We start from the raw sequence: 22470 nt of genomic DNA on the forward strand, positions 1-22470 counted from the left end.
CCTGCCCCCGGCGCGGCGCTGCCGCCGCCCGGCAGTTCCTGCCCCGCCTGGGGTGAAGGAGGAAGCGAGACGGGCTCGGCTCCCTCCGGCCCGCCCGCCTTCCGTGGGGCGCCCGGCGGGCAGAGCCAGAGGGCGGGAGGTCGAAGGTCCCGGAGCTCCGCCGCCGTCCCCCGTGTGGCCCGGGCAGTGTCTCGGCGCCGGGGTGGGGCGGGGGGCGGCGGGGCTGTGCCCGGCCCGGGGCTGCCTGCTCCGGAGCCTCCATGTTGGGCTGCGGGCGGGGGGCTGCGGGCCCGGCCCAGCGCCCCGCGGGGCCGCGGACGGAGCGGGGCCAGCCGGGGCTGAGGGGGACAGCGCTGTGCCCCGTGCGGGAGGCGGCGGGATCAGCCCCGGCTCGGTCCCTGACAGAAACACGGAGTTCCCTCCCGGCAGAAATGCCAACTTCGATGCCACCAACTTTTTTTCCCACCCAGCCGCACCGAGTGTCTGTTTCAGTCTCCGTGCCGCGGTGAGTTTGGGCAGATGAAATGCACAGGCTTTCCAATAGTCAGGTTTCCAGCTGAATGGCGACAGACAGTGAGAAATGAAGGAGCAGGAATGCCTGGTGCTTTTGTGTACGTACATGCCAGGCGTGAATCTATTAAAAAACAATTTTCAGTTCGTCGCTAGAGAATTCCCCGTTTGCATTAGGGCGTGAAATATTAAAATAATTGGATTACAGCGTTCTGTGGTTACATCTGACATCAGTTTACTTGCGGGCCCTGACTTTGCGCCACTTCACTTCCAGGTTGTCCAAGTAGCACAGAGCAGAGTGTAGATCTGCACCTAGAAGGTTTATGTGCAAGGATGGCATTGCCCTGTATCCCAGCCCTTGATATGACCAAGGCGAGATCTGAGAGAGCAGATGGGTGTAGGAGAATCAGTTGTAGTACTCGATCTTTACCTAGGCTTAGAGACTCATTTAAAGCCTAAACTACAATGTTTAGTATCTCTGCAAATAATCAGCATCAAAATCCTTGATACCTTTACAGTGTATTTAGTTCCTTTTAAATCTTTTTTGCTCCAGACTTGTACAGTCAATAGTCTTTTAACAGTGTAACAGCAAATTAACTCTTCAGCTTTCCATCTGTCAAATAATGCCTTGCAGCACTGTGCCAATCAAATAGGAAGCTATAACCAGCATAGATTTCAGAGCAGGAACTCTATGAAGAAGTGTTTCTTAAGTGGTTAAGCAATAATTCATAAGCATTTTTAAATGCATATGCAGGATTTCCTGTTTATTTTAGTTCCATTTTAGAAAATGGCTGTGTTAAAAATGAGCTGTTTGTATTTGGACTGGTAGACTTCAGTCACCCTAAGTCACTGCTCTGAAAACCTGCAAATACTGAGGAGAAAAGCAAACATAAGTCTGCAAAACATGGGTTTAGGTTTCTTTTTTTAAATGTTTCTCATCCTCACCTTAATTTAACAATAAAATATTTCATAACAATGAAATAAAATATTTCATAATAATCAAAATATTTTCATAATACAATGCAGGTGTGTGCTTTAATTTAAGAAATTATTAAATGCTGGCATTTCAGTTTCTTTGACCCACATGGTTTTACTATGTTTTGTAAAATTGAATCCATCCAAGTTCTAAGCATGTATGATTTTCAGAATGAAGTGCAATACTTTTGGAACTTCGACAGCTAAAAAATTGAAAGGTGCAATAAGATATTGCACTAGTTGTTGTTATTTGTGTGTACTGCTAAACACAAAAGAACTTAAGGACAGTGCAGAAGAATTAAGATTTGGGAATCCTTTGAGATTTTCATCCTACATCTCATAATTCAGATTTAGGTATGAAGGAATTGCTGCCACTCAGTGGCTGATGCAAACATACAGAAAAATATATTCAGTTACACAGATGTGATGTCTGTGTGGGTAGTGAGAGAGTTATAAGGTGATTCTACTCAGGCAGACTGTGTGACTTAATTAATCTGGAAGATGCTTATATGGTTATCGCCAGAAAAGAGCTCACTGTTAATTTTTTTGCCATTTTGTGCTTCATGAATTATAACCCACCTTTTCATTAGACATAATCATACAGTAGAGTCTTATATTTTTATTGGAACACTGAAATAGCATAATAATTTTTACTTATTGATCGCACACATAGATGAAAAGATATTCTGTACAGAAGGAATTATTTAGAAACTATTTCTAAACAAAAAAACTCAAATTTTCTAGGTACATTTCTTAAAAAGAAATCTTTAGAAGAATCTCTCAAAGAGAACTTGGCTAATTGATGCTGTATAGATCTAGGAAATAACAAAAAATCTTGGAAAGCTGTCATCTATTATTAAAGTAACTGATTTCCTGGGAAAAGCATAGGAGCTTTCAGGCCTCTGGGTTTATTTTGATGTCTAAAAGCCACAGTCATTACAATTAAAGTCCATTCAGATTAAGTCCCATCCGTGGAAGTGTTCAAGGCCAGGTTGAGCCGGACTTTGAGCAAGGTGCTCTTGTGGAAGGTGTTCCTGCCCGTGCCATGGGGTGGGACTGGGTGGTGTTTAAGGTCCTTAACCTGTGATTCTGGTGAGTACTTCAGGGCCCAATAGTTTAAATTAACCATCCATCCTTGTTCCCATTTGAAGGCTGCACTGTCACCTCCTCTGTGCAGAGGCACAAATCAAATCTGCCCTCTGCCCATCCACAGCTGGAGCTCAGCTCTGGCTGCTGCTCCCGCAGAGGGGAGCCCCTTCCTCAGCTCCCAGCTGTGCCTGGAGGTGGGGCTGTGGCAGTGTGGCTGTGCCCAACCCACCCAGGACAGCTGCTCAGCCCCAGCGTGGCCTGTGCAGTGTAAACGTGTTACAAGGGCACTGCGGTGAGTGCCTGCATGTGTTCACTGACACAGGTATTTCAGCTCCCCAAAGCTAACTCGGGTGTGTCTGTTCCTGCTGCAGTCCCAGTGCATTGTGTGCCTGTAGCCCACCATCCCCTTCGCTGCGTTTGCAAAGTGTGTGCTTCAACTTCTGCAGAAAGAATGGAGGGAATAAAGGAATAGGCCGGGGATTGGGCTGGTTGTTGCAGATGAGTCAGGGCTGAATGTGAAAGATGACAAGAAGGGATTTACCAGTGGAGTCTGGGGGCTGGCTGACTTCATTAGGAGCCAAATTCCTCTGTTAATCATCCACTGATGAGAAAGATTGTGACTTTTTACTCTGGGATTATCCTTGCATTTGAATGCAGCTTCTCCATTCTTCTTATCAGGTTCAGTCCAAAAGCTGCCTGACAAGCACCAAAACAGTTTGTGTTCCAATAGTTTTTTAACTGCTGCTCTGTGGCAGAACTTGTCATCTTGCTCTGAGTCTTCCTTCATGTGCATAATCCAAGTGCAGAATTCGTTTCTGTAGAGCCCCGTGTGGAGCTAAAGGACAAGGAGCAGGAATAAGGAAAGGGGGAAAGCTGCACCCATTCAGAGCCATTTGGGTAGCACAGTAAAAGTAATCATTCTGCTGCTTCCGCTTGGCTGCACTTTGCAAAGATGCAATTAACAGAAATGAGCCTGGGAGAGCTCTTTACAGCCTTGGTAAAATAATGCTGAAGTGCCCTGTGTTGTGTTCTCATTTTAAATGCAGTTATTTCTACCCGAAAGAGTTTTTACACTTTCTTAAGGAGGCACTGCCTCTTCAAGCCAGAGCTGCCCGGCAGGTTTTTACAGTATTTTCATTGTTACAGAGGATAGAAATCTGACATGTATATCTGTGTGCTTCAAATAATTTTCTGTTGGCCTTTTTTTTCTTCTGATTAAAATTTATGCAAGTGGAATATTATGTTTGCTTTTTGTGACAGCAAGGTGCCCTGACATCCATGGTTATGTTTTGAACCTGTTGGTTTTTTCTCATTGAAAACAGAGCTGAGAGTTTCTGACTAAAAGATGGAAGTGATGCAGCATAGATTTATATCAATAGCTGCAAATCCAAGAGCCAGGCCATAAAATAAATTCTTTGCAAATACTGCTCAAGCCAAGAAAGTGCATAAAACCACAAAATACTTTTTATGGTATCCTCTTACTGAAATTAACGTGTTTTCTGGTAATTGCTTCGCCATTGAGTGCAATGCTCTGTCTGGAAAAGTTTATTTAAGGATACTTAAGCATAGTTGGTATTCATATGATAATAATCACCATCCATAAAGTCTGGGAATGACTATCACAGATAACTGCATGGAACTGATCCATGTTAAACTTTTAGCCCTGGATGATGCTTGCCTGACTGCTAAAGGAGGAGAGTGTGTGTTTGCCATCTCCTCCCATTTAATCAGCCAACTATCCAAATTAAAAATAAAATAAGCAGCAGTACCTCTCTGTGCCTCAGAACAAGGTTATTCTGAATTCCAACCTGCTTTTGAAAACAAAGCAGATGTGTAATGTATATACGTATCCTGCTATTTCCTGCCCTTGTTAGAGCTGTGAGCAGGCTGTGGTCTGTCTTGGTTGAGATGTAACCAAGATGTTCCACTTTTACCCATCGGGAGTGGAGCCAGGAGAGCTCCTTGGAGACTGGGTAACAGGGCAGGGTGTCATTGCTGTGTGTCTGTGGCAGAGACCCTCCTGAAACAGGCTCTTCCCAGGCCCCTTAGTGAGGGTGCCCCTCTTCTGAAGAGGTGCATGTGGGCTGACATCCTTTCCACCCCACAGGGCTCAGAGGAGTTATCTCAATGAGTATCTTGTTTCTCATCTCCTGGATGGCTGAAAATCTCTAAAATGGGGCGTACATTTGCACATAAGTGGCTTTAATTCGTGTTTTGTTTAGTCCTTTGCAGTCTCATAAATGATTTAGGTATTTATGGACTTAGTTTAATCCTGGCTGCCTGCTATCGATGCAGCACATCTTGAAACATATGCATTAAATCTAAACTTCAGCTCATTTTCCCACACCCCTGAGCTATGATGTAATTCACACTGCTGATCTGGAGCTGGAAGCCGGGACCTGTATTGGCTTAGCTTTGTTGTTTATTTTGTGATAAATTTCTACTGATGAGATGACAAGGAGAAAACTACACGGCTGTTTAGCACTCATTGAGCTACTCCGAGTGTTTGATTTTATCTGTTCCTATCCCCATCAACACCTATTTAATAGAGATCTAATGAAATCCTGGATTGTATACTTTATCGTGTTCTCTGGTTCTTGAGGAAATGCAGTTTTTAAGCTTTGCCATGGCTTTTCTGCCAAAGGAACTCTTGAAATCTGAGTATTTGTTAGGATCACTTTGTTTCTCATAGTTTTAAGGATATTTAATTTATTTCAGTGCATTGAATGTATCAATATAAGATTTAGATGCTTGAACCTGTGGATAGATATTTGAAAAGATGATCAAAACTGTCTTAAGAGCCAAACTTAAGGTTAAGCCTGGCTTCAAAGTCTGCCTTTGTGTGGGAAATTCTGAGTACAAAGGTAGCTAAGCAATTGCTAACACATTGTTTGATGTCTGAGCTGTGCTTTTTTAGGAGGCTGTATTTGATTCTTGCATGAACAAGGAGGGATCTTGTATTTCTTTCTTAAAAGAAACAGTCTCTCCTTTTCAAAAAGTCCTGTGTGCAGAAGTTTGGTAGGAAGATATGGTCCAGCCAGTAAGAAGCAGTGTTCATCATTCATACGCTTTCAACTTGTATTCTCATGGAAAAGTAAGATAAATAGACAGTGCAGTAACACTGAAAGACTGTCATGTTTGAAATATGACACTGACTGGCCTGTATGTTTTATCTCAAGATGTTTATGATATGTTTTGGAATGCCTCTTGGTAACTGCATTTTGCTGGTGTGACTTTGTAACCAAAATGGGTAACTGTACCTCACTGATTTCATTATGGTCTGTTGAGAAACTGCTAAGGAACTGTCTGAATATTTTACTGAAAAACTCATGTGAAAGTAAGATTTATTCTTGCCTATTTGAAGGGAAAAAAAAGTATTTAATATATGTTTCTGTAAGAATGAGCACAGATGGCTGCCTTACATCAAGCAGGTGCAGACAGATTCTATAATTTTGATAAGGAGCTCTAACTAGATCTGAAACCCTTAGTCAAACAAGTATCTCTGCAAGTAGGAGTAGATTTGACTACAGATGCTTTCAGTATCGATGGATTTGGGTTTTTTAAAGAATTTTTTTATTAGTCTGGTTCCTGCCCTTGCTGATCACTGATGATGGCATTTCTTCCCATGCAGCGTGCTGGTCTGTAATGCTGTGCTCATGCTGAGCTGTGAATTGCTCAACAAGGGTTCAGCTGTTTCCTGAAGTGTCTGATGACTGTGGCCTTTGCTGAACTCAGATAGTCTCACTAATGACTTGGGGGTGCTGATTGCCAAATATCCAGAGTAGATTAGTGTGTCAGGGAATTGTGAGCCCTCTCAGGTTACATTTGCTTACATTCCTCAGTAGCTGACAGGAGCCCACAGTTGCAATTTCTGTTTGACAAGTTTACCTAAGAAACAGCATCCCAGGGGCAAGAGCTTCTTGCTGTGCACCTACACTTTCCCAGATAACTTAAGAGCTAAAATTCAACCAGTTTTCTATGGTCTGAATGCAGTGAGCCATTGGCACTGGAACGTGTCTTCTCCTGTTCTCTGGGCTGAAAAGGAGATGCCAGCATGCCAATCTACCACATCCCTTCAAACCCAGCACGAGTTAGGGAAGGACAGGTTAAACCAGGGGTCAGCAGACAGCATTTGCCTAGAAAAAAATAATGTTGGGGAAGAGATGTTAGAGAGCAGGAGACACAGCTTGAAGCAGTATTACAACTTTGGCAGGTATCATGGCCCCAGCTCTGCCCAGTGAAAGAAGCATCTCTTGTTGTGCAAGTCCAGTGAAGTCATTCCACTGGGGATTCCTCACCTTTAACATTTACAAAAGAGAATTGTCATGAGGGAATATTGCCAGGTATTTTTTCCTGGTGGATTTTTTTTTTTTTTTTTTTTTTTTTTTAGTAAAAGCCATTTGAAGAAACATGTTATTTGGACTAAGAATTTACAGGTCTCTGTTAATTGCTGCCATGCTTATATGAGGTTCTTAGGACTTCCTTTCCTTTCTCCAGTTTTCTTTGACTCTTACAGTGAGGGAATCTGCAACCAATTTGTACCTCTCAGTTCATCTGTAATTGCAGAGGATGCACACACACCTTAGAACATCTTAACTGCTGAAGGTCCTCTGGACTCTGATTCTCCCCATGTGTTTGGTCTCATTTCACCAGAGGTTGATTTTTCTCTGCAGGAAATCAGTGTGTGTGTCTCATTCCCTCAGTAGTCTCAGCTGGGATTTTGCTCTCCCTGGGTGAGCCATGGCAGCCTGGGCACAGGTTCCCCAGGGCTGTCTCTCTGCAGAGCAGTCAGTTCCAGGCCAGGCTGGGGTTTGTGGCACAAGTGCAGCTGTTAAAGTGCAGTCACTGCGCCTGCAGTGCAGCTTTGGTGTGCAGCACCTCCCATGGCTGACCTAGGGACACGCTGTACGTCTGTGTGTGGGTTCCTTTTATCCAGAATTAGAACAGGTTTTGTCCAAAGCAAGTGAGAATGCTCTGTTGCAGCCTGTATGGGTTTTTACTCATCCTTTCCACGTGGTTCCATTTCCCAAAAGATGAAGTTGTTGGATCTGCACCACAGACACCCCACGTGTCCATTGAAGGGAACATGGGGGTTGTGGACAAGGGAAAGCAAGAATGCTGAAACTGCCATTTGGGCAAGGAAGTTGATTGATTTCTGCTGTAAGGCAGGAGCAGGTGGGAAAGAGAAGTACCATGAGCGTGTAGACATGGACCTGGAGCGTGGCAGGGGCAGCCCAGAGTGATGGGAGATGCCAGGCTCTGCAATGCTGCTCGTCCGTGTCACACCCTGTGCTGCCAGCCCCCCTCCTGCTCCATCCTCAGGAGCTCCTCCCCAAAACTCCTGTAATACAGCCCAAATGCTCTCACCAGGGCTAGGGTGGAGGGAGGAAGTGCAGCTCTGGTTCTTTGCTGTACCCTGGTTTTTGTTTCAGTTTAATTTGCAAGCTTGCTGATTTCTTGCAGTGTCACTAAGAGTGTTCAAGGCAACCCCAGGGTTTTGGTGTAATCTGTACCAGTGTCTGTCAGATTGATTTTCTGACCTATTTTGGGTCTTGCAATTTGAAATTAATGTTGCTTTCCTTTTCCAGTGGGTGGCAGTTGAAGCAAAGAGAAATGTTTATTTTCTTGGAAGTTTTTATAGATATGGATTTAAGGAGAACAAGCCAAAATAAACCAGTTGTTCATTGTCTCTCCTTATGTTGAATTCTGTTCTTTTTGTCTTGCATCTTGCAGCTGGAGAAAAGAACAAAAACCTCTTGTGAGCAAAATCCGCTTTTAGTTTCAATCTCCTACTTTTTGTGTGTTGTTCTGTACTCATTTCCTTATTCTCTTACCAGTTAATAACTTTGAACCCAATCTTTCCATTCTAGAATTCTGCATTGCATAAGCCTCCTTTCAAAACTTTGAAGCAGGGAGCTGCTGCCTTCTTGCAGCAAAGTGTTCACCTTCCCAGAACTGCATTTTGATTTTGAATGTGCATGTAATAACATTTCTTTCTCGTGTTAAAAAGCTCATCTTGTCAAAAAGTCTTTAATACTGATTATTTGAAATTTAGTGTGTATTTTACCTCTAATATCTGTGTCCTTACAGGGTCAAATTTTAACTGGGAATTGCTTTCATGCACATTTCTTGTATGGAGTTAGTGCATATCTTACAGCTGAGTTCAAGCATATGTTATTAAAATAAGCAGTACTTGAACTCCTATGTGCTAGCTGAAGTACACATTAGTGCATTTAGTAAACAGTTCTGAGTAAAACATTAGTATGCGTTTATGGGAATATAACTATATTTTAATGTATAAAATACTGCAGTTCTAAGTACAGTAGAGATGAAGTTAAATCTATTCTTCTAAAATTGCAAGAAATATCTATATCAGTGCTGAAACCAAATGTGAAACTGGTAATTATTGTTGGATCAAGGAGCAAAATTTAATGTACTTTAAGAAGTACAAATTTTACTTTTTTTTTTTTTCCCAAAATACTTAATTATGAAAGGATTTTTCCAGGATTTCCCAGTGCTTTCTTTTGTGGATAAATACTTAATATAGCATAAAAAGCAGGGGAAGTCTTTTATTTTAGTGAGTCTTTTTCCCCTAGGAATGAAATAGCTATTCATCTTCTATAATGTTGATTATAGCTAAATTAGCAACTAATCTCCATCTTTTCCCTGAAGAAAATGAGCTCTTATATAGGTATTTAATGGCTGAGTCAGTTTATCATAGCTAAGCCTTGTCTAAGCATATGTGCCAGTCCACTTCAAGTCTGCCCTTAAATTGATGCAGTTAAATACAAAAGCTTGTGCAAACACAGTCATTCTAAATGTTTATAAACTGATTTGTCACATGTGTGGATACAAGCTCTGCTGCTTCTGTGGTTGATGGATGAAACTTGCAAACTGATTTAGGACTCTAGATGGAAAAATATCCAGGGAGAAACCTTTCTTCCCCTTCTGGCCAAGGGAAATGACAAGGAATTAATTACCAGAGTAGTAACAAGTTGAGCTTTGTCTTATTGATAACAAAACTGATTTTGCTTAGCAGCAGTACTCTATACTAACCTAAAATGGAAAACTTTTCAAAGTAGGAAGTACTCTGAAAGTCATGACATAGCATGATCTCAGTTTTGTCAAAGGGACCCACTCAAACAGAAAATTACTCCTTTGAAAGTCATTACTTGTTTTTTGGTTTCTTGGGGTTTTTTTGGTGGGTTTTACTGGTTGATTGGTTTGCTGTTGTTGTTTTGGTTAGGGTTTTTTTGTTACAAGAGTCTATAATAGCATCTCCGATGACTTTAATGCAGGTCTGTACAAAAAATCCCCACATTTATTTGCAGTTCCTTTATCTGTCGATTTCTGGAATATCATTTGCTGGAAAAGGATGCTTCTATAGATGGTGAAGAAAAGGCTCTAAATTATTCTAAAACATTTTGATACACATATCATGTGTGATGGCATGCTTGAATTCTGGAGTATTTTATACTTTCTTTAAGATTTCATCCAACTGGCAAATCTTGTTTGGAGGGCTGTGGAAGGGTTTTAGCATTATTCCTACTCTAGATTGCAAAAAATCTCTACTTGTATTATGGTTTGGGTATTTCTCTTTCTTTGCTTTTTATTTTTTAAATAAATCTGGTTTTCTTGCTGCTATTTCATTCTACTTTCCAGTGAATAAAGCTGATCCTAATACTGAAAAAGTTTTGAGCGAGTCTCAAACAGAGGGATGCTTTTTTTGTTTGCTTTAAACAAATCATGCGGGTTACGACGCGGCTCTGTTTTGAATTAACAGCTCTCCAAACTGGGCTGACCACTTAATGCTTCTCAGACACTGAGCATTCAAATACTTCAAAGGAAAGACAGCCATATCTAGTGTTTTATCCCCTTAAAAGCACAAAAAAGGATGCCAGACTCATGTAATTGAAACCGTGTGCTGTAGGCAAGGTGTCCCAGGCAGGCCAGGGTGGAAGAACCTATCCCTGTTCTGCTGTGTTTAGTTTTGCTTTGGTTACTAGGGGCACCCTGCTGTCTAATAGGAGTTAAAGGCAAGTTAAAACTTTGCCTGTTTGTGTCTCTGATTTTGGTTTTATTCTGGTGGTCCTTTAGCTCTTATTTGGAGTTCTAGTGGGTGAAGTCACAGTACACGGAGAGCAGCAGGCATAATGCTCTTCTGATCAAGGTCTTATTTGCCAAAGTCCACTTAATACCACCTTTTAATTGCTTAACCACTCAATCTCCCAAAGTAATTTGTTAGGAAAGTTACAAAAAACCCCCACTTTGCAGCCATCAGTGTCTGCTGTGTAAGCCTTTTAAAGCCTGTGTATAAATACCCCAGGGTGGCTCCATCTGCTCTCTGTGCTCAAGGTGAGAGGCACTGGAGGGAAGCAGGGGCAGCTGGGGGAATGTTTGCAGCTGGATGTGGGGCTCTGGAGAGGTAAGAGTGACAGCACTGTTGTACTGAGTAACGGAATTGTTCTGTTTCTGCTGGAGCCCTGAGAAGTTGAGTGGTTTGGGGAATTGTTTTCTTGCTGCGTGCCCAGATCATGGGTAATGAAACTTGTGTTTGTTCAGGGTTTTGGTTTTGGAGGTTTGGGTATTTGGTTGTGTGGTTTGGTTGTTTTTTCAGGGTTTTTTTGCCTGTTTTTCCTATTGCATAGCCCAGGAGTGGGTGCCTGGTTGGGACACCCCAGCACGTCCTGTCAGTGTGCCGTGGTTTGCTGCCTGCCCCATCCCTGACAGGCTGAGCACGAGCTGTCCAGCTGGGACACAGCCACTGCTCCCATCCAGCAGTGCCGGGCTGAGCTCAGCTCTGTGTGCTGCAAAGCAACACCCATTGCTGGCCTTGCACAGCCCCAGCCCTTCCCTGGTGCAAACTGGAGCAATTTCCATCTAACTGACTCTGCACAATATTGTATCAAAGCTGGAAAAAAGATGAGGTAGATGTTCTGCCAACATCCTAGGGAAAAGCAAATACTCTTGAGACTTGTGAATTTTTGTGGCTTTATGATTGTAAAGTTTCTGAGACATTTCTTTTCCTCAAAGTTAGGTTTTAAGTGTATAATTCACATATTTTGTGCCTGTGCAGGTGTGTTAATAAGATGGGGGCCAAATAAGTGGAGTAACAGAGAGGGTTTTGTTCTCTGCGGAAAGAAGCTGGAAAAGCTTTTTTGTCCACTTCATCTTTCCAAAGATTCCATCTGGACTCTCTCAGTATCACTTGGAGCCATGCTCTGATACTGGCTGCTTCTCTCTGGAAGCACTTGCACAGAGCCAGGGTAGCAGAGTCATACTGTCCTCACAGTTACCTGAGATTGTGGTTAGCAGGGCTTGAGAATCTTCACACTCAACTCTACAGAATTTCTCATTTTGAATCTTCTGAATGCTTGATCTGATAAATTCCTGGAAGGGTGTGTTCTGGGTATCAGTGAGCAGAATCTTTTCCTGTTGGAGACTAGGTGTGGTGAAATGGAAGGCACAAGCTATGGGAAGCCCCTGTTGTGTTTGACAAGCTGGAGTCTCAGGTTGTAGATCAAAGAATGGGAGATGTCCTTTAAGCCCTTTGGGCTTTTATGCAATGCAATGACTTCAGCTGTTGCAGGATTTTGTATTAAACTTTTCTCAATATTCCTATGCCACAGAGAATTAGCACCTGTGTAGCTTGTGTTCAGCTTGGCTTGGACAGCTGGAGGTGGAGAGGATTGGCTGAAGGACTTTGGCACCATTTTAGCATTAGCTGCATCTCCCCAAAATCTCAAACAGTGCAATTGCTCTTTTCTTTTCAAATGTGTAGTGCTGTGTGACATCAGGTGCATATGGCATTCATCAATAATAAAAATATTCAGCTGAGCAGTAATAACATCTACAAATAAGTAATAGTGCAAACAAGTAATGAGTAATCCCTAGCAAGCAACATATTAAGAGGAAGTAGGCTGCTTGCTTCTGTTCCTTCAGTGTGGATCCTGAAATTCAGGGGTTCATTGTCTCTGACTGTGCATTTCATAAACACATTTCTAAGCTCAGTCCCACATCATTTATATGTTGAAGTTGCCAAGTTCTGAATTGGACTTTTGGAGAACAACGTTAGTGCTCTTTGTTTTCAGGTGTTGCTAAATACTAAGAAAGAAATAAAAACGTGAGCTTTTACTTTGAAACAGTTTTCAGATGTTGGGTTGTGTGTTCTAACAGTGCAAATCAAAACACTGCATTCTTTGTAGGTCAGTAGAAAGGGTAGTAAGAAGGTGGCCATGGGCTACTTGAGGGATCTCCTCTGGTGGGAGATGCCCGGGGCCTGAGAGGGGACTGCAGATGAATTTGATCCTGTTAGTTCTGTCCAGTGTTAGCAGTGCTGGAGAAACCCAGCAGGGAAAGCAAAATGCTGATTTATTTAGTTCACAGCCCAACCAAGACCCAGAAACCTCTGTACTTCACCCTGCCCTGAGCCTTGGCCTCCTGCAAAGACATCCAAGTTTATCTGCTGCTGTTGGACTTTGCCTACACATGGTATCAGGAAGGAATTAGATAGCAGCTGGAGTTACTTGGGCTCACCAGACTTTGAACAGTGCCTGAATAAACCCAGCTTGAAAGCAGTACACCCAGTTTTCCTTTTGCTGTAGCTGTGTTTACAAAGATTTCAGTGTGGCCATCATTCACCTGGCTTGGTAGCACTACCATTGACAGAGAAATAAATGAATTCTTACATTCCTTCACACTTGCAAGATTGTGCTTCAAGAAGGAAATTTCCCTGATTTTAACCAGAAAACATATTTAATTAAAGTGTTAATGAAGCTGATATTTTTTTTCTTTCTGCTGCAATTCTTTTAACCAATGCTATCGCACCCATTAAGGGATATGGGCTATGTGTGGCCTCAAACACTGAAAAAAGTCCCCATCTTCTGTTGATAAAGTGTGAAAATAGGGAAATATAATCTTAACATTGCCTTAAGAAAGAGAGAAATCAATTTCAGGCCTCAAATGCTGTACTTTAAAACACTTTTTGGCATTCTGGTGGCATCAGTCCTAGTAGAGCATACTTCACAGAACTGAAACTCATTCTTTCACTTTTCACTCTGTGTGCCTCTGCTCTACTTTCTTTTCTCTGCCTTTTCTGTGCTTTGCTAAAAAGGCAGATGCAGTTCAATACTTTTTTTCCTAAAAGGCATGCTATACAAAGAAGTTCTGCAGTGACATCTTTTTAATTCATAAAATTCAAAAAAGCTTTGATTTTCTGTTTCTCAGCTTGCTCTCTGCCTTCACCTTTGCTTCCTGCATTTTAGGATACATAAGTAGCAAACAGTCAAAAACTGATGTTAAGAAACTTTACTGGGTTACTTTGATTCTCCCTCTCATTTTAATCCTTTCTGAGACGAACTGGAGTTCCCCTGGTGCTCTTAGGAAACGCTGAAGCAAGTCCATTTTTAAAACAAATAACTAATTCCAACAGTAATTCTAGCAGGAAGCAGTGGATGGCAATTTAATGAATTTCTGAGATCAGTCATTAAGTCATCTTTCTCTGCCCTAAATTTGTTATGTGGAAACTGCTGGTTTTATGTGTTTCCTGGTTTTGGAAAGAAAAACCAAACTGATGATCTTTGAAAATGTGTACAGTGTTGGTATCTAATTTATTTAAGAATGGATGGTAAAACTCCAGAGAAAAACATATAATGTGGTAAAATGTATTTGCTCAAAATCAAGTGTTTCAGTCATCTTATAAAGGTATGGGAGTATTTGGAGTTTTTCCCCACTTTTTTCTTCTGACCAAAATTCAATTGCTGCTGTTAAGTCCTCAGCAGTTTGCAATCAGATGTTCCCAGAATCTGTCACAGTAATTAATTTGTGTGACTCTTCAAAGCAGCAACTTAAAAGATGTTTTTTCCTTTTAATTGCTGAAGTTTGGTACTGACCTTCCCGATGATCTGTTCAGTAGCAGGCAATGCAGGGGGGTAGCACAGTGAGCTGGGGTTCAGAAGTTGCCCATAGCTGCAGGTTTTTCCCTTTCAAAATACTTCATAAAGTCAACAGAGGGGTGAAAACTGTAAAATTCAGAGCAACTGTACTGTGAGCAAACAATTCTGCAACTGTGTACTCTGAGATTCTCAAAGTTCATGCTTATTTAGTTTGGTGAAATACTTTGAAAGAGCTGATATGACATTAGTGTGAAGTGTAAAGTTATACAAATAAAGTCATGTATGTCTACTTAAACCCACCTCTGGCAAAATATTAGGGCATAGAAGTTTTGGTTCTTTTACAGTAGCTGGTTTGTCCCTCCTAGTTGGATTTTGCCATGTTTGAAAGGGTCTTTGTTGCACTCTCTGGCTCCTCTTGCCATTGATACACAGGTCTGAGGTTTTCCTGTTCAGGGAGAATTTGGCTGCACTCACCGTGCTGCTTCTAGCAAAGCTCATAGAGCAGAGTGTTGTCTTGGAAAATGTAACAGACTGGGTTTTATTCAGCTGGTATATTCTGGACCTTTACCATGTTCTCATTTATCTCTCACTCACAAACACTCCAAAATGGCAACCATGTAATCTTTTTTAGATTGTAAAGCCTTTGTTATGGCTCCAGAGTTTGATGCCTGACGCTTTACTGTGTGCTTTGATCCTGGGTTTCTGGTTTGTGTTTTTGTTTGGTTTGGGCTTTTTTCCCCCCTGGTGCCTGTGGAAACATTCAAAGTCCTGATTATTTTCAGGGACTAATATAACTTTTTATGGAATCATATTGAAAAGGGGCTTTGTTAGATTAGTGAAGCATTCGCGCGCTTTACTTCATTTGCAGAGTTGTGGTTTTTTGCTAAATCCTAACTCTTCTCTATGAGGGCACAGCTTTAATAATTTTACTTTCTGCTTCCAAGCTGGCTCTTTGTGAAGAAGGAAAATCTTTTCCTGGTGATGCTTCATCTGAAACATAAGGATTCCTTTGTTGGTTGTTCCTTGACTTGGTTTCTGTCATTCATATTTGATTTACTGCCTAAATTCAGGATATTTAGTTGTGATAAACTATAGCAGTTGCAAGAAGCTCTGTCTGCTTGTAGAGAGCCACATGTAGTATTTCAAATAATTGTTCTTTATTCAGTGTTAGTGCTCAAGAGAGCAAGGATGAAGCAGTTCCATTTGGCTGCTGCTCCATTTACACTGTGGAAAGCTTCTCTCTTGTGGCTCTGCCCAGTTTATCTGGAAAAGCAGAAGTTTTCAGGCTATGAGACTCATTTAGGTGGATTCTTAGTTTTAGTGGTCAACTGTAATTTCCTGCCAGGTGCAAACACTTGGTCCTGGAGGACTTGGTCACTGTGGCTTAGATTTACCACAGCCTGGGTCTTAAAAGTTGTAGGTTACCTAGAAGAAACTCATCTGTCTAGGAAGATAATACCAAATAAAATTCTGGAAAAGGGATTAACAGTGAGTCTGCTAAATATTTCTTTTGTTCTTTATTGTTTGAGTTAATAGAGTTTAACTGAGTAGAGTGAATTCTTGTGGTTAACCTGTACTGCAAACAGGTAGGAAGCACAGACTGGTGTGCTGGGCTCCCTAAGAAAGACAAACTTGGTGACTTTTTTGAGTTGGTGCATTACTCATCGACTACCTTGTGTATTCAAGGAAAAATTCCAGATACTCCCCCAGTGATGTGACTGTTTCTGTCTTGCCTAGGCGTGGTCACGGCCCCTGTCCAAGAGGTTTAGAAGGCAGAGTGAAATCTTTGCCAAGTATGAAAGACAGGTATGACAAGCAAGTACTCTTGGCAGGCAATTTAGTTTGTTATGCAGCTATTTGAAGGGGCAAGCTGCCAGTTTTCCACGTTAAAGGGAAGATAATTGCCTAACAAGGTCACTGGGAAGAAGGAATACTGTGGGACAGAAATTTTGTCCTGTCCCTTGGTAGAACAGATCATTTTATTTCATTGCATGCTGGAAGGACCCATGGGGCCTAAATCATGCCAATTCCAGACACTGTATATGTACCATGTCTTCCACTGCCAGCCAGAAAAATGTGTTTCTGAAATGTTGGAAAGTGCCCAAGTGAGGCTGAATATGCAAACTAGAACTGAGGCTGGCTGTAGTAGTGTAGTACCTTCCTTAAATGTGTAAAGAGAGGAGGAAGTTGGGGTTTTTTTGTTTCTCTTTAATTTAGTAGGAATGGTGTCTTATTTTGGGGGAGGTTTTTTTGTTTATTAGCTTAAATTGTTGTGAAGATAGTGTCAGTAATTTTCTTGTTCACTGTGTTTGTGATTAGAGTAAGTAAAATTTTTTTTCAGGGTAATTTCACTGTGTCATTGAGGTGGAATTATTTACATTTTAAAAGAGGGGAATTGTTATAGGAAAACTAAAAGTTTCTCAACTATTAAAGATACTAATCTCATATTTTAGAGATAGACTCAGCTATACCTGTGTCTTCAGGTGATTTATAGCCATTTCTTATAAAGAGCTGAAATTTTTTTTTTGGATGAAACTTAAAAACTCCTCTGTGCCTTTGAGGCAGAAAACCTGCAATGTCTGTGGAACTTCAGTGTCATGATTAAAATTAGACATACTTGTAAGTAACCAAAACCACATCTACTAATCAGAGAGGTTAAGCAGCTTCAGTGGAGTTTGCTGGCACCATGACTGCAGTGCATGTCACAGGCTGTTATTGCTGTTCTCAGTGAGTCATTTGGGTAACAGAGGTCATAATTCAATTTGAAGTTGTGTACATAAGTACACAGAGCATAGGAACCACCTGTTAACTACTTCTGCATTTTAATGTATTTTTACTGTCTATCGTTCAAAAATATATTTCCAAAGGGAGAGGAGCAATCTGAAAGAGGTGTGTGCTTATACAGGTTAAACTGCATGTATTCAGAGAGAGCTTTATCTTTCTGATGCCACTTTGAAATATTTATATGATCGTCAGATAGTGCATGTGGAATGGACCCAATGAAGTGCCGGTCAACTTCCAGGAAAGTTGCTCAGTGTTTTCTCAGAAGGCAGCATCCTACAGCTTCCTGGTTAAAGAGGAACCATTGTTTGGAAATAATCCAGTGATCCATCTAATGATTTTACATAGCTCAGCACCTGGTGGAAGATTTAAAAAAATGTATAAATAGCTGCTTTTCTGCTCTTGGTGCTTTCTTCCTTCTGAAACAAAAAGTGCCCAGCTGCTCTCACAATAAGATGAAGAGAAAAACAAAAACTAAAAAGGCCTTGACCAAAGTGTTAAAATGTTTTGGGGACTCTCCCTGCCTCTGCAGCCCAGGACCAGCACTCTCCTTCATCTCCCCCCATGCAGCAGGGATGGCCCATCTCTCCAGTCCCCCAGCTATGGGGTGATACTGACTGGTTTTGCTGAGCCTGCTGAGGAGCTGGAGTCCATCAAGGCTGGTTTATCCATCATTTCTGTTCCTGGCAGATGCCTCCTAAGAAGACGTACTGATTTAGGAGCTCAGTTGAACTTGTGGTCCCTGGACTGCATCCCAGCAAGGACACTGCCACTCAAAGGAGTGGCACTCATACATGAGCTATTTATTCCCTTAAAATGTGGAGTGCTTGTTCCCAAGCTGCAGCACAACTGGTTTTTTCCCCAAAGCACTTAATTCCTATTTTCAAGACCTAGGAATTTCCAGTATCGTATCAGTGTACTCATGGTGTTAATGCTTTTTGGTTTTCGCTGTATTTTTTAGTAAATTCTGTGTTCCCATGTACTCTCCCATAGTTTGTTTGAGCAGGACATTTGTCTGTAAACTATGCCAAAAAGAGAGGTTAAAATTCTCCAGAAGTTACAGGAGCTAACTGAGGAATTATGAAAGGAAAAGAATTCTTCTAAATACATGTAATTAGGGTTTATCACTTGAGAAAATCATAAGAAGACTCAAATCTCTGATGATCCAGAACTCTATATACAATCTGTCAGTTTGCTTGAGAAGGAAGAATCATTCATGCTGTGTGTATCCCAAAATCCAGGCCATCAAGGTCTGTCCCCTGGATGACTAAGACACAGGTGAAAGCTAGCAACAAAAGTAAAGATTTTTAAGTTTCTCTCCATCTTTCCCTCCTGCCTGTTGCCTGTTTTTAATCCCATGCTAGATACAGTTGAGAGGCACTGATCTAAACTCTCTTAACAATTTGGCTTTCAAACATATGTTTCTTCCAGATCTAGATCTCTCCTTCTTGTTCTGTGGTTTGGCTCTTACTGACTTCTCTCTGCACACCGTGTGGTCCAGAACATTTATTTCACCTGCTAAATACCTATGGGGAAACAATCTTGAGGAGCTATACTGTACCTATGGGGGACAGTCTTCTTCAGGAGCTCTGGTTATCTCTATTTGGTCATCTCAAGTTGTAGTTTGCATTGCTTGTGCCGTTGGCTCTCAGTGTCATGTGTGAGTCTCTCTCCTGTTAGATGCTTAAGCATTATTTATGGAGTGTTTGTAAACTTACAGGCAGAGTGTCTGGGAATGTTTGGTGTGTTCCCATGGAGCTGAGCTGTATTTTGACAGCTGCTAAATGCCACAAAGCCTCCAGAGGCCACTGCTCCCTATCTGCCATTCCTCCACCATTTAGCTGACTTGTGATAGCTGTTCTGCAGACAGGGCTGTGATTGACAATCTTAATTTCAAAATGTAGGCTCTTCCATGTGTCTGTTATTTGTAGGATTTGTTCAGACCAAGTAGTTTTGCTTTCCTCTGTAAATACATATGTTTTGAAATTGAGTTGAGAGCTGGTGTTGACAAATCCTATTTTTAATACTAAAGTTTCTGTTGTGAGTCTTCACAAAGCACTTTGCCAAGTGTCTATATATTGCTTTATTAGAGAAAACTAAAGAACAGAGAAGTTAAAAGGTTTCTCAGTGTCATGGGGCATTCAGGATCAGATTCAAAGGAAAGCAGTACAGTTCAACTTGGGACGTTGTCTACTTTTATGGTTACTGACACCCGTCCCTGTAGTAGCAGAGATCACCAATGGCTTCTCTGCAGTCTAATCTCTCCCCGTTGTTTATGTTTGGATGTGAAAATGAGGTTTCAGTCATTGCTGGTAGTGACTCCAATGAATGTAGAAACCTGAAGGAATGCTGCTGTTTCCTACCTGAGAGGTGCCTCCTGAAACTGAGGCCAGCTGGGCCTTGGCCTCAGGAGGAAAAACAGAGAACCTGAGCTCTAGTGTTCCTCAAGGTAAAGGATTTTATGGTTTTGAGGTGTTGTGAAACTTTTGTCGAAATGATTCCTGACTTGTGTGTAAGGGAATGAATAAAAGAAGGAACATGTTGTAAGGCTGATCTTGTCACTGGCACTTTGGGTACCCTCTAGTCAGGTGGGTGAGTAGATAACATGAAACTCTTGCTAATGATGGGTAAAAAACCAGGAAGAGAATCAAGTAGAATAAATTTAGTCTTTCTATTTTGTGTTCTCTTTTTTCACTTCCCTGGGCATTTCCATTCTCCATCATTCCTTGTAATCAGCTTGGTTTACTTGTCATTGTTTATTGTAGGGGAATCCTGGGGGTTTTCAGGGTAACAGTTTTGTAGGAAAAATAGGTTTCACTTAACACTGTGTAAGATGTCAACTGAGATCTTGTCATTTAAGGTGCTACTGACATCTACATCAAGCCTGGCCTGTAGTCTTCTCATCCCGTACTAAAATGCAAAAGTTCTATTCTTCTGCCCATCAGCTCTTCAATGGATTGTCCTTGAGGTTGATTCAAACATCCCACTTTTTCAAAGGCCCTTAAAAGGAAAAATTTTTTGAAAAAAATCTTATAATTTTATAAAGATATACCTCAGAGATGGGTAGATATTCTACAAACTTCCTGAGATTCCCCTTGGATATTAAGTTTGGTAAATTTGTTTCAGACAGAAAAAAGGATGTTGGAAGGGAGCTTTAGGAAGTGCAGTGCTCTAATGAGTATTTGTAATGGCAGATTACCTGTCTGTGCAGTTCTGAGCTGTGACCTTACTCAGCACTCTGGCTCCTTGGTTTATGAGTAAGCACGGAAGTTGGGAGTTTCCACAAGAATTACTCACATCAAGGAGGAATCCTGAGAGGCTCGTCCCTGTCTGGTCATGGAAGCAAATTAATTAACCTGCACGCATAATGCATCTTTCCAAAATTACAGACAGACTCTGGAGTCTCTTTGCTGTGGGGGACAGGAGGAAAAGTTCTGAATATAAATTCAGTCACTGGTTGCCTCAGAAATATATTGAATTGGTGTTAGGAGCCTGTAACCTGCCATCCTGACACCTTGCTGAAAATATAATATTCACTCTTTCTGCTGAGTGTTTTTGAAAGAAATAGTAAAAGACTTTTGAGACTTTAGATGCTAATCCTTAGCTATGATGAGGTATTGCTGCTAAGTAGCCAAGCCTTCAGTAACCATTTGTGCAGCTCCACTTTCTGGTAGGCAGGTGATGATAGGAAAAGGGAACAGAGGAAGGGAGGTCAGCAGTAAATGGGTCACAAACCAGACCTTGATCTTTTGACTCACTCGTGCCAAGATCTTAAATGTAATGCTGTGTTCCACTGAACTCCATGCAACTTCCTGGAGTGGCTTTTCCTCTGTGTAGCTCATGTAACTTCACTAGGAGATGCTGGAAGAGTTCAAACTGTGCCTTTAAAATTTGTTACTGAAAGTTGTTTAGAGATTCTAACCATCCTCTGTTTGGAGAACAGAAATTAATGTTTTTATTGCAGAGCATTCTGAAAGTTTGTTCTGAATTAAGCAAGAGCCACAAAATATTTACTGACAAGAAAAACCAAATTGAACTGTGTTTTCTTTTCTGTAGGCAGAGTTTATTGTACTTGCTTGTCCTAAGATTTAACACGGTGTTGGAAGTTAGTTACAAACAATGGAAACAGCTCTACCCCACTACTGGTTTAAGTCTCCTGAACTGCTTTTGGATTATGCAATAGTACAGATTGATGCTTAAAGTGCTTCTATTTTAATTTTGTTCAAAGATTGAAAGTAAAACTAGATAATTGCTCAGATCTACTTTTGGGGAGGGTGAAGAATCATTCTTGGGCAGTGCCTACACTATGTATCACTGCTCCAGAACTGCACTAAATACGTGTAGTATTTGTTACTTGTTATATCTGAGTCTTTCAGAGCTGGTAGCAACATGAGGAGATTTTATCAGGATAACTAGAGATTTAAAATCTTGTAACTCCTAATGCCCCAATTTAAAAGTATTCTGATGTTTAGCTACACTGCACTGAGCCTTGTAGCTAACATTAAGCATTTTGAAAGAGGTCAGTGTACAAATCCAGTTTGTGATATCAATTCCATGCATTAAGGTAGGTTAATAAGAATATGATTAGCACCATTTTTTAAAAAATAACTATTTTCAATTTGTCTTAATTCTCTAATGCCATATAGGTACTTTCTGCCAGTCCATCATCCGCTGTAAATGAATGCTATTGCTAGGAAAATGTTACTTGCAATAACAAGAAAGAATCTATCTTCACCAGTTTTTTTTCTTTAATTCTTCTTTGAGAAGTTCTTGTTTTATTTCTAGGTACCCTTTTACCCTGTAAGTAATGGTAGGACAGGTGCAGGCCTTGCTCTGGAGGTTTCTGTGTAGTTTTTGAGGGTAATGTCTGAAGTCAGCCACACAGAGTTTATTCTCCATTTTCCTTTTTAACTCTTCCTCTGGAAAAGAAAATAGCAGCAGCCTGAATAGTTTTGTATTATTTACTTGAGATGTGTAAGTTGTTAATTAAAATGCCATATTTTTTTATACTCAACTATAATCTGTAATCCTAACAAAATAAGGGAAATAGTTCTACCACTGAGCAAATACTTCATGACATACACTATTTCCAGTATTTCCAGTAATACTGGAAACTTCCCTCAGTTTCACTTACACAAGATATGGAAGTTAAATTTTGCCTTTTGGCAAGGCAGCTGCTCTAAGTAGTTTTAGGTGTTTTGTAGTCGAGATTGTATCAAAC

General features: G+C 41.1%; 1 protein-coding gene and 1 long non-coding RNA gene across 4 annotated transcripts in view; one reads left to right on the forward strand and one right to left on the reverse strand.

The window, feature by feature from the left end:
• The window catches only part of LOC141730652 (uncharacterized), a 55855-nt gene extending 55605 nt beyond the window's left edge, over window positions 1-250 (reverse strand). The window contains exon 1 of the long non-coding RNA XR_012582252.1: window positions 2-250. This is a non-coding gene — a long non-coding RNA (uncharacterized LOC141730652). The remainder of the gene's footprint in view (window position 1) is intronic.
• Window positions 1-22470, forward strand: part of PRKCD (protein kinase C delta) — a 63583-nt gene that overhangs the window by 342 nt on the left and 40771 nt on the right. The window lies entirely within an intron of this gene.

The sequence above is a fragment of the Zonotrichia albicollis genome, chromosome 12 (genome assembly GCF_047830755.1).
Source record: "Zonotrichia albicollis isolate bZonAlb1 chromosome 12, bZonAlb1.hap1, whole genome shotgun sequence".
Lineage (NCBI taxonomy): Eukaryota > Metazoa > Chordata > Aves > Passeriformes > Passerellidae > Zonotrichia > Zonotrichia albicollis.